This window comes from Eschscholzia californica, unplaced genomic scaffold (assembly GCF_041429995.1).
Source record: "Eschscholzia californica isolate CP2 unplaced genomic scaffold, dmEscCali1.0.p SCAF_3, whole genome shotgun sequence".
NCBI classification, from domain to species: Eukaryota; Viridiplantae; Streptophyta; class Magnoliopsida; order Ranunculales; family Papaveraceae; genus Eschscholzia; species Eschscholzia californica.
In genome coordinates, this window is record NW_028238420.1 from 23,137,926 (window position 1) to 23,146,625 (window position 8,700).

The 8,700-nt window shown below is 41.8% G+C and overlaps 1 long non-coding RNA gene across 1 annotated transcript; it reads left to right on the forward strand.

Moving 5' to 3' along the window:
- The first annotated feature begins 1,286 nt into the window (after positions 1 to 1,286).
- Positions 1,287 to 4,502, forward strand: LOC147549090 (uncharacterized). Its single transcript, XR_015236617.1, has 3 exons — positions 1,287 to 1,443; positions 3,158 to 3,223; positions 4,277 to 4,502. It is a non-coding gene; the product is annotated as an uncharacterized LOC147549090 (long non-coding RNA).
- Positions 4,503 to 8,700: the final 4,198 nt, after the last annotated feature.

Consider the following 8,700-nt stretch of genomic DNA (forward strand, 5'->3'; position numbering starts at 1 on the left):
TTGTTTCTATTTACTATTTAGTAATCATGTGTTAAGTTAGATTTACAATTAGGATCTCAATCTAAAAACCAGATTTTCTTTTATTGGTGACATTGATAAGCAAAATAACTAAATAACAATTCTCTGTGGGATGACCCTTGCTTACTACTATCACTAGAATTCATTGAAGTAAGTAAGGTATTTTGTTGTGCGTAACATACACAACAAATTTTTGGCGCCGCTGTCGGGGAATCATTTTATCTCATTGCTTATCTTTATCTTTATTTTCTTTTGTAACTTTGCTATTGCTTACTAATTTAGAAATTCTTTTTTATTTCAGGTGTATGTCAAACTTGGATCTTGACCTGATTGCGAAAAGAATCGAAAGGCTCAAATCAAATTTCTATGCTAAAGCAATCAAGAAAAAGTTCAGCAAGTTGTTTTAATTCCTTTGCCATCCTCACTGGCACTATCGAATTTTTCAGGTGAGAGAGAAGACGAAGAGTTCACAATGGATAGGGGAGATAACAACGCTAACAACAATACTCGCCCACTGAAGGAGTTCACCATCCCTCTTGATGATGCACAAAATGTCCATGCGTTGACTAACGTCAAAGAGTCAAGAACAGACTTGAAGTCCAACGGGTCAACCCGGCTTAAGGCAACAGAACAACCAAACCCTCGACACCTACACCCGTAACTGGGACGTCAACTAAAGGTATCAACCCTGTTTCGCCCCCAGCGGAAACAGATCATCTCTGGGGTCTACAAAGGAATGAGGCGGGTCGAAGTAAATTAGGCCGATGCCTCACACCCTACACTGGGGAGGCAGAAGCGCGCCAACAGCTTACCGACTCAATCCCAGAATCTCCTTAAAGATCTCAGTCGACTACAGATCTTAAGTGTTTAAGCAAGCTTGGACTTCAAGAGTCTCCAAGGAGGAAACATCTCCAAGAAGATCTATCACCTCGGCAGGATATCTACGAAAGATCCTTGAACTTAGGAACTTCTATTTATCCTAGATACGAGATAACTACAAGGGAAATCGTAACCACGAACAGTGGGAAAGTTGCCTAAACGGTGGATCACAACCGCCTAATCTAGACCGTCTAATCATAGTCGGTCTACCCTGTAACATCCCGTGTTTTTAAGGTTAGTTGAGGGACTATTTGACATTTGGGTCAAATCAAAAGAGGGGCTAAATCAGCAAAGAGTGCAATTGGGGGGGTATTTTGCAATACGGCCAAATGCAGAGACTTAATTGAAATTACGGTTATTTGGGGGAAAACTCAGAACCGACTTCTCTTGCATTCTTTCTCTGTTCGATTTTCATGAGAGGGTTAGGGTTTGAGTGGAAGAAAGTCGAAAACCAAGTGATTTGGGTTGATTTTCAAGGAGGATATCTTGTTTTTATTGAATAAAAGTGTTGGGAAGTGATTGGAGCTAGTCTTTATGGATAATTTGGTAAGTAAAATTCTCTTTCTCTCTCTAGACCGAATTTCTTTTGAATTTGGTTGATGAAATCTTGTTTCTACTTCGAATTTATATTAGTTTGCGATGAAAACATGAACAAGTAGAGTAAGAACAACTAAATCAAGTAAGAAATTATGGTTTTGATGATTTTATCGGCTTGTTCTTAAATTCTAGGGTTTGGGGTTTATGAAATTTGGGGATTTGTATGATTCATATAGTTTTAGGGTTTATATGGATGAGAATTAAGTGATTATGAGGTATAAACTGTGTTAGAGAAGATAATTGGGTTAAATTATCGATTGAATGACGAATCGAGGGACTGAAATTCAGTCTACTGTTGTCAGATAATCTGGCCTTGTACAGTACTCGGATGTGTTTTCCCGAAACACGAGAGTCGTAGCTTAGGATCTTAGCTTTCCATAATGGTATGGTACAACTCGATTCGATGACGGAAGAGAGTTACGACTGTTTTACTAAACAACGCGCTATTCAGCAAATCTGAAAACTGCCTACTGTTTTTACTATATTAGATAGTCATAGAAGTTCCAACAGATGTTTGAGTCTTCATCAATATTGTAGCTCGTCTTGTGAAGATTCCAGAAAGGTATGGTACAAGTCGTTTCGATCTCGGACGAGAGAGTTATGGCTATTTTAACGAACAATGCGCAGTTAGGAAAATTCTGCTTTGTTGTTGTTCGTATTTTATGAATTTCAAAGGCGACTCACTTGAATTTTGAGGAATACATTTAATAACTAAATGTTAGGAACATAAGTAAGTTCAAACACTGATTGGTGGACCCTAAGTGGGCATGGTATGAAAGATAGAAGATCGATCGAAATTCGGTTAAGTCGAAGTCTTCCAAAGTTATCGTTTTGTTTTTATGTTATGAGTTTTCATTGTTTTGTTTTATTCATCGTTTTTGTCGTGCAAGGTTCTTCGTTTAGAACCTAATGTTTCTATTCGGTGTTTTTGGTTATTCTTCCTTATCCCAGAGCAGGGCCGTGTGGTGGGGGGTGCGGGCCGTGCGCCCGCACAGGGCCCCCCACCACAAGGGGCCCATTTTTCGAATGGTTACAAGTTCCTGGGTTAGTTCAAAATAACACTACTATATTAAAACGCACATTTTCAACAGCAAAGACGGTGTAGCTCAATGGACAAGTTAGTGACTTTTAACTCATATGGTCATGGGTTCAAACCTAATAGCAAGCAGTTTTCTACTCTTGCTTTTTAAGGCCAACTCAAACTCTCCATACTTGCATGTCTTTCACACAAATATTTGTCTTCCAATCTTCTTTTTCTATTTTTTTTTCTCTCTCACTCTTTATACAATTTCCTTTTCTCATATGTCCCTCTCTTATAAATTTCTATCTATTCTCATTTCTCTCTTTCTCTCCCTCAAGTCTCTCTAGACTATAATTTTGGATTGTGTAAGAAAGAAAAATCAGTGACCCTACTTTCGAATAATAGTCTGTACTAATCAAGGACAACTTTATTAGAAAAATGTTTGACCAATCTTATAAAGTTGTTATTCACGTTCACTCAGTTTAGATTCATCATTGTTTTAATACAACAATTTATAGATAAACTATTTTAAATTTGTATTATCACTTTGCATGTCAATTCTATTTGCGTCACATCTATATAAAAGTCCCCGATTAAGTTTGGCACCGGGCCCCTAAATTGTCAGGCACGGCCCTGTCCCAGAGTATGCGAATGAGGAGGAATAAGGTCGTCTTGTAGGCGGGAGGTCTTTGGTGAGCAAGGACTGAGGTAGGGGTTCTTAATCCTTTATCCAGCATGGTTTTATAGATAATTAATATGCTAGATTCTATAGTTATATATGCGCCATTATAACTAGAGTTTAGGTAGCATGAAACTCGATTTTAAGTGATGAACTGAATATGCGTGAATGGTTTTAACTGTGATATGAGAAATGATTTCGAACTGTTTTTACGATGATTGTGAAATACTTGGATTTTCTTGTATGTACCCGACTGCGGATTATGTCAACCTACGGGCACGTAGCCATTGAGGGTAGGATGACACGTGGACATGGTTGTGACCCGTGTGAGACCGGTGAGGTGGGCGACACTAGTCATGAGACCTGTGGGAGTAGAGTGCTTCACTTGCTGGCCATTGGTGCTCGTGCCTCCAGCTCGAGGCTCAGGGCCGTACACCCTGACCGCTCACCTGGGAGGTGACATTGATTGGGATCCCTCTGCTTTGTGGCGATATGACTCTTGGTTGTTCCACTTCCGTGTTTGATAAGATAATGAATCGAATATGAATATTGGTTTTGATAAATGAATGAAACTGATTTTAAAAGATCGCATTAGATGCATGACAGGGTACCGAAGAGAATGAGGTTCAGGTCCTTCCATGGTAATTGGGGGACGACTCTCTTATTCGAACTCGGTGATCAAAAACGTATTTAGATACTTAAGATATATATGTATCATGAGGTAAACTCTTCAATGATTGCGGAGTCCCTTAGTGGGAGAGGGACTTACCGGCAAGGGGTAAGTCTCTTTCTCGAGGAGACGTAGTGCATTAGCTAGTGCCATAAATGGGCTGGTACTATCTAACGCACTCTAGGTTCTCCTGAGGAACTCTCCTCTTATTGGGAGCGCACCATGGGTGGGCAGCTAATCACTGCTATTGCTTGCTAGATTAAGGAAAACGTTTTGTATATAGTATATACAGTAACTGGTTTGATAACTCGTTTTGTCATGATGTTTACAACTTATTAAATGAACCTTTGAAAACGTGATGGGTTTTGGACCAGAATAACTCGTGTCGGTGAGTATTCTGACCCTCTACTAGTTGTTAGTGTGCAGGTGCTTTGTCGTAGCCTCGACGCGGAGTTGTATTCCAGCCGGTGATCTTGTCTAACGAGGCTAGAGGTGTCGCGTTGTTTTCTTTGGTTTTCGTTTATTGGCTTTCCATTATTTTAAAGTTATGTAGTTATTCCATAACTGAACTCTAATATGTATATATATAACACTTAGATCTGTTTATAAGTTGTATCGATGTGTAAGAGGCTTTTATAGTTCTTTTTGTGGTTCGGGTTTCGACTCGAAACTGAGTTGAATTTGTTTAGCTTTCGCTCCATAGTTTATTTTTGGTGTATGCGAATGTATGGTTTGCATGACAGGTTTACAGGTGCGACCGGTTCGATTTACAGAGGAGACTCTGCCGGATTTTTGTCTCGTCTGTGAATTGTCGGGGCGTGGTCGTGTCTATTTTGGGACACGGGGCGTCACATACCCCAGCCTATAAAAGGCCCCCATCACCTTCTACAAGAAATGATCTCTCAACTACAAAGATCACTACTTTACACTAAGTTGCCCTAACTCGCCCCCAAAATGTTCAATCAATATTCAATCTTTTACAGCAAAGAACACCCTGACTGTTTTGAGCGTCAGATCAGTTTCCGAACCCTTTACAGGTTTTCCCCCCAGGAATCAGGAGCAAGAGCTGAAGCTAGGAACAGACGAAAGGAATCTCAATCAACTTAACGGAATATTCAATCATAACGGACGCTGTCATGCATCAAGTCCCTGTTTCATGCTGATATAATGGAAGGACATTTTTTGACATCAGCATTTGACGCTAGAAGGATGGCATCTCTCCAGCAATACCTTCAAGTTGGTAACCCGAATTCTCTCTCAATCTCAAAACTAACTGTTTTCCTTAGCTTTTTAGGCAATCATGTCCTCAAGCGGCGACACTAATAAAGAAACCGAAGCAAATTGGAGACGAATGCAGCGAAGAAGTAGAAAAAATGGCGGATATCACACTACTGGTACAAATTGGAGACGAATGCAGCGAAATCACCTACGTTGGCAGCACATTAACCGAGGTCGAGAAGGAAGAGCTGGGCTCTTTCTTAAGAGCTCACCGCCGCGTCTTCGCCTTCGGGACTGATGAAGTTCTAGGGATAGATCCCGCCGTTATCACCCACAGACTAAACATTAAATAAGGAAACAACCCCATCAAACAAAAGAAAAGGAACTTCGCGCCAAACAAGCAGGCAGAAATCACAAAACAGGTTGACAAATTGCTGGCCTTTGGAGTGATACGGGAGGCACAATACCCCGATTGGCTGGCTAATGTGGTACTAGTGCGCAAAAAAGAACAGTACGTGGACGATGTGCATAGATTTCACTAGCCTCAACAAAGCTTGCCTAATGGATAGCTTCCCACTACCGTATATTGATCAATTAGTGGACTTCACGTCAGGTCACGAACTACTTAGCTTTATGGATGCCTTCGTAAGATATCACCAAATAGCTATGTGTTGGGCCGACCAAGAACACACCGCCTTCCTAACAGATCGGGGATTGTATTGTTAGGTTATGCTGGTGTCTACTAATGTCGTATAAGCGGAATCTTAGACATCTCATGTCTTGACATTAGTACGTCCCAAGATCATCATGCATAAACTAATAGTTAAACTAAAAGAAAAGTAGAGATTACCTTAATCGCTATTTTTCCTCGAATCTTTTCAATCGATTAAGAAGACCAAGAGCTCCAATTGTCGCTCCTCTACTTGGGACACCGAATGGTGTACTTAATCTCCCTCCTTGAAAGCTCGCTAGCGCTCCAATGGTGGGTTGATAAGAAGAACTCCTTCTTGCTTGACTAGTTGATAGCTTGGGAATTAGCTCACTTTCTCCTCTCTACTTGATGTGGTAGAGTAAGAAAGCTTAGAGAGAAACTCCACATCTTATTCTCTGTCCTAAGAGTTTCTATATAGAACCCTAATAAGAATCCACCTCCAATTAGGTTTCCTAAAAAATCCTTTAGAATAAGATTTAAGGAAATTGCAGAAAATAACGACTAGTTGATATTTTCTCAATTCCTTGAGGAGGTGACGTCCAAACTCAACCAAAATTGTCATATTTAATGATCCTAACATGAGTAACCGACCCTCCAAAAATCAGCCCAATCCGAGCCCTAAAAGTGCTCTAATCGGTTTAGGCCCAAAACCCTGTTTTCGGGCATTTTTGCTATCTTTTGCCTAAATTCTATTTTGGCCTATGAGATATGTTTATGGGACACTCCCATGGTTATATCTCACTCCCACTAATCATATCATCCGATTAAATACCCATTCTTATGTGTAACCTGTTGTAGGATCCGATCGAAGTTAGCCGCAAATTACTTCGTAATTCGACGATCGTAGTTGGTTTCTAGCTAAACACTACAACCCGTAAATCAATCGGACTTGATGATCTTCTTCATCAATTGTCCTAGCCGACAAATTGCTCACATTGCAATCTTGGTCGAAGGACATCTCCTTCATCTTTTACTACCAACAAATGCCCTTCGACCTCAAGAATGCTAGGGCAACCTACCAGCGCTTGGTTAACAGGATATTTGGAGATCAGCTCAGAAAACCAGTTGAATGCTACGTAGACGATATGATTGTAAAGAGCAGAATTCGCAAGGATTTGATACCAAATCTCAAAATCACCTTTGACAGGCTCCAGGCCTACAACATGAAGTTGAATCTGGAGAAGTGCGCATTCAGAATAACTTCAGGAAAGTTTCTCGGATTCATGGAAGTCACAGAGGAATAGAAGCCAACCCCACCAAAATCGCAGCACTGAAGGACATGCCCAGCCCGGGAACGAGGAAGGAAGTCCAAAGATTGACGGGCAAGTTAGCCTCCCTTTCAAGGTTCCCAAAGAAGAGACAAAGCCCTCCCTTTCTTCATGTTCTTAGAAACGTACCAGACTTCGAATCGACACCCGGGGCAGAATAATCCTTCCAAGACTTGAAGACATACCTGGTGAGCTTACCCCTACTAGTCAGCCCAAACCCAGGAGACGAGTTGTCTGTTTACCTCTCATCCTCAAAAGAGGTAGTATCTGCGGTAATGATAAAAATAATCGAAGGAGTGATGCACCCGGTATACTTCGTTAGCAAAGTATTAAACGGAGCGGAGCTGAACTATCCGACTGTAGAGAAGCTAGCTTACGCGCTCATTAGGTATGTGCCTCAGACCACTGACTAAGTGGGCAGTAGAACTCAGCGAATTCGACATTAGGTATGTGCCCCAGACCACCATCAAATGGCAAGCACTGGCTGATTTCATGTCAGAATGTTCAATCCCCACGACAGATATAGGACCAGAGCAGATCTGGACGCTCTTCGTGGACGGGGCATCGAAGGAAGCAATGAAAGAAGTCGGGGTTGTTCTAATCAGCCCAGAGGATAGAAAAAACTTTCAGACGACAACGTTCAAGTTCGCCGTCACGAACAACGAAGCCGAGCACGAAGCTTTACTTGCGGGGTTAAGAATGGCCCTGAAAGCCAGGGCCACCAATGTCCGAGTATACAGTGACTCCCAGCTTGTCGTCAATCAGGTCTGCTGACGTCGAAAATTGGCTCCTGGTTAAATCAGCATGAAAAAGGGAGTTGATGCATGACACCCTCCGTTATGATGGTATATTCTGTTTGGCGAGGTGAGATTCCTCTGTTTGGCTCTGCTTCTCTGCTTCTTTCTACTTTTCTATTCTGCTCTTGTGCTCCGACTATGTTTCTCCGCTCCTCGCTCCTTGCTCCAGCTCCTGACTCCTTGCTCCTTGCTCCAGCTCCTGGCTCCTTACTCCTGTTCGTCTGTTCCCGAGGGGGGAAAACCTGCAAAGGGTTCGAAAACCGCTCCGACGCTCAAGACAGTCAGGGTGCTCTTTGAAGTAAAAGAATGAATATTGATTGATCCTTTTGGGGGCGAGTTATGAGAACTCTGTTTTGAGGAGTGATCGTTCTTGGTATGAAGAGATCGTATTTTTGGGAGAGAAGTGTGTTTTTCCTCTAGAGATCATGTCCTATGAAGGACGATGTGGGGGGCCTTTTATAAGCGAAGGTAGGCCGACTGTGATTAGTGGCGGTGGTGAGGCGGTGGCCGTCAAACCGTAATAGAAGTTACCTCTTTTGCGTATCTAGGGTTTCTCTAATCTATCCCATATCTTTGATAAGGGAAAGTTCCTAAGTTCAAGGATACTTTGATATATCTTGGCGGAGTGATAGACTCTAAAGGAAAAGTTTCCTCCTTTAGATACGTGGAGTTCAATCGAGCTTAAACACTTCGAGAGGTGTAACCGACTGAGATCTTTCTGGAAAGTCCGGGATTAATTTAATAGGTCGCGCAGCGCTGATATCTTCCCAGTTCTGGGCGTAAGATATGGGCCGAACCTGTGGAGACCCCTCTTATTCCTTTAAAGATCCCAGGACTGATC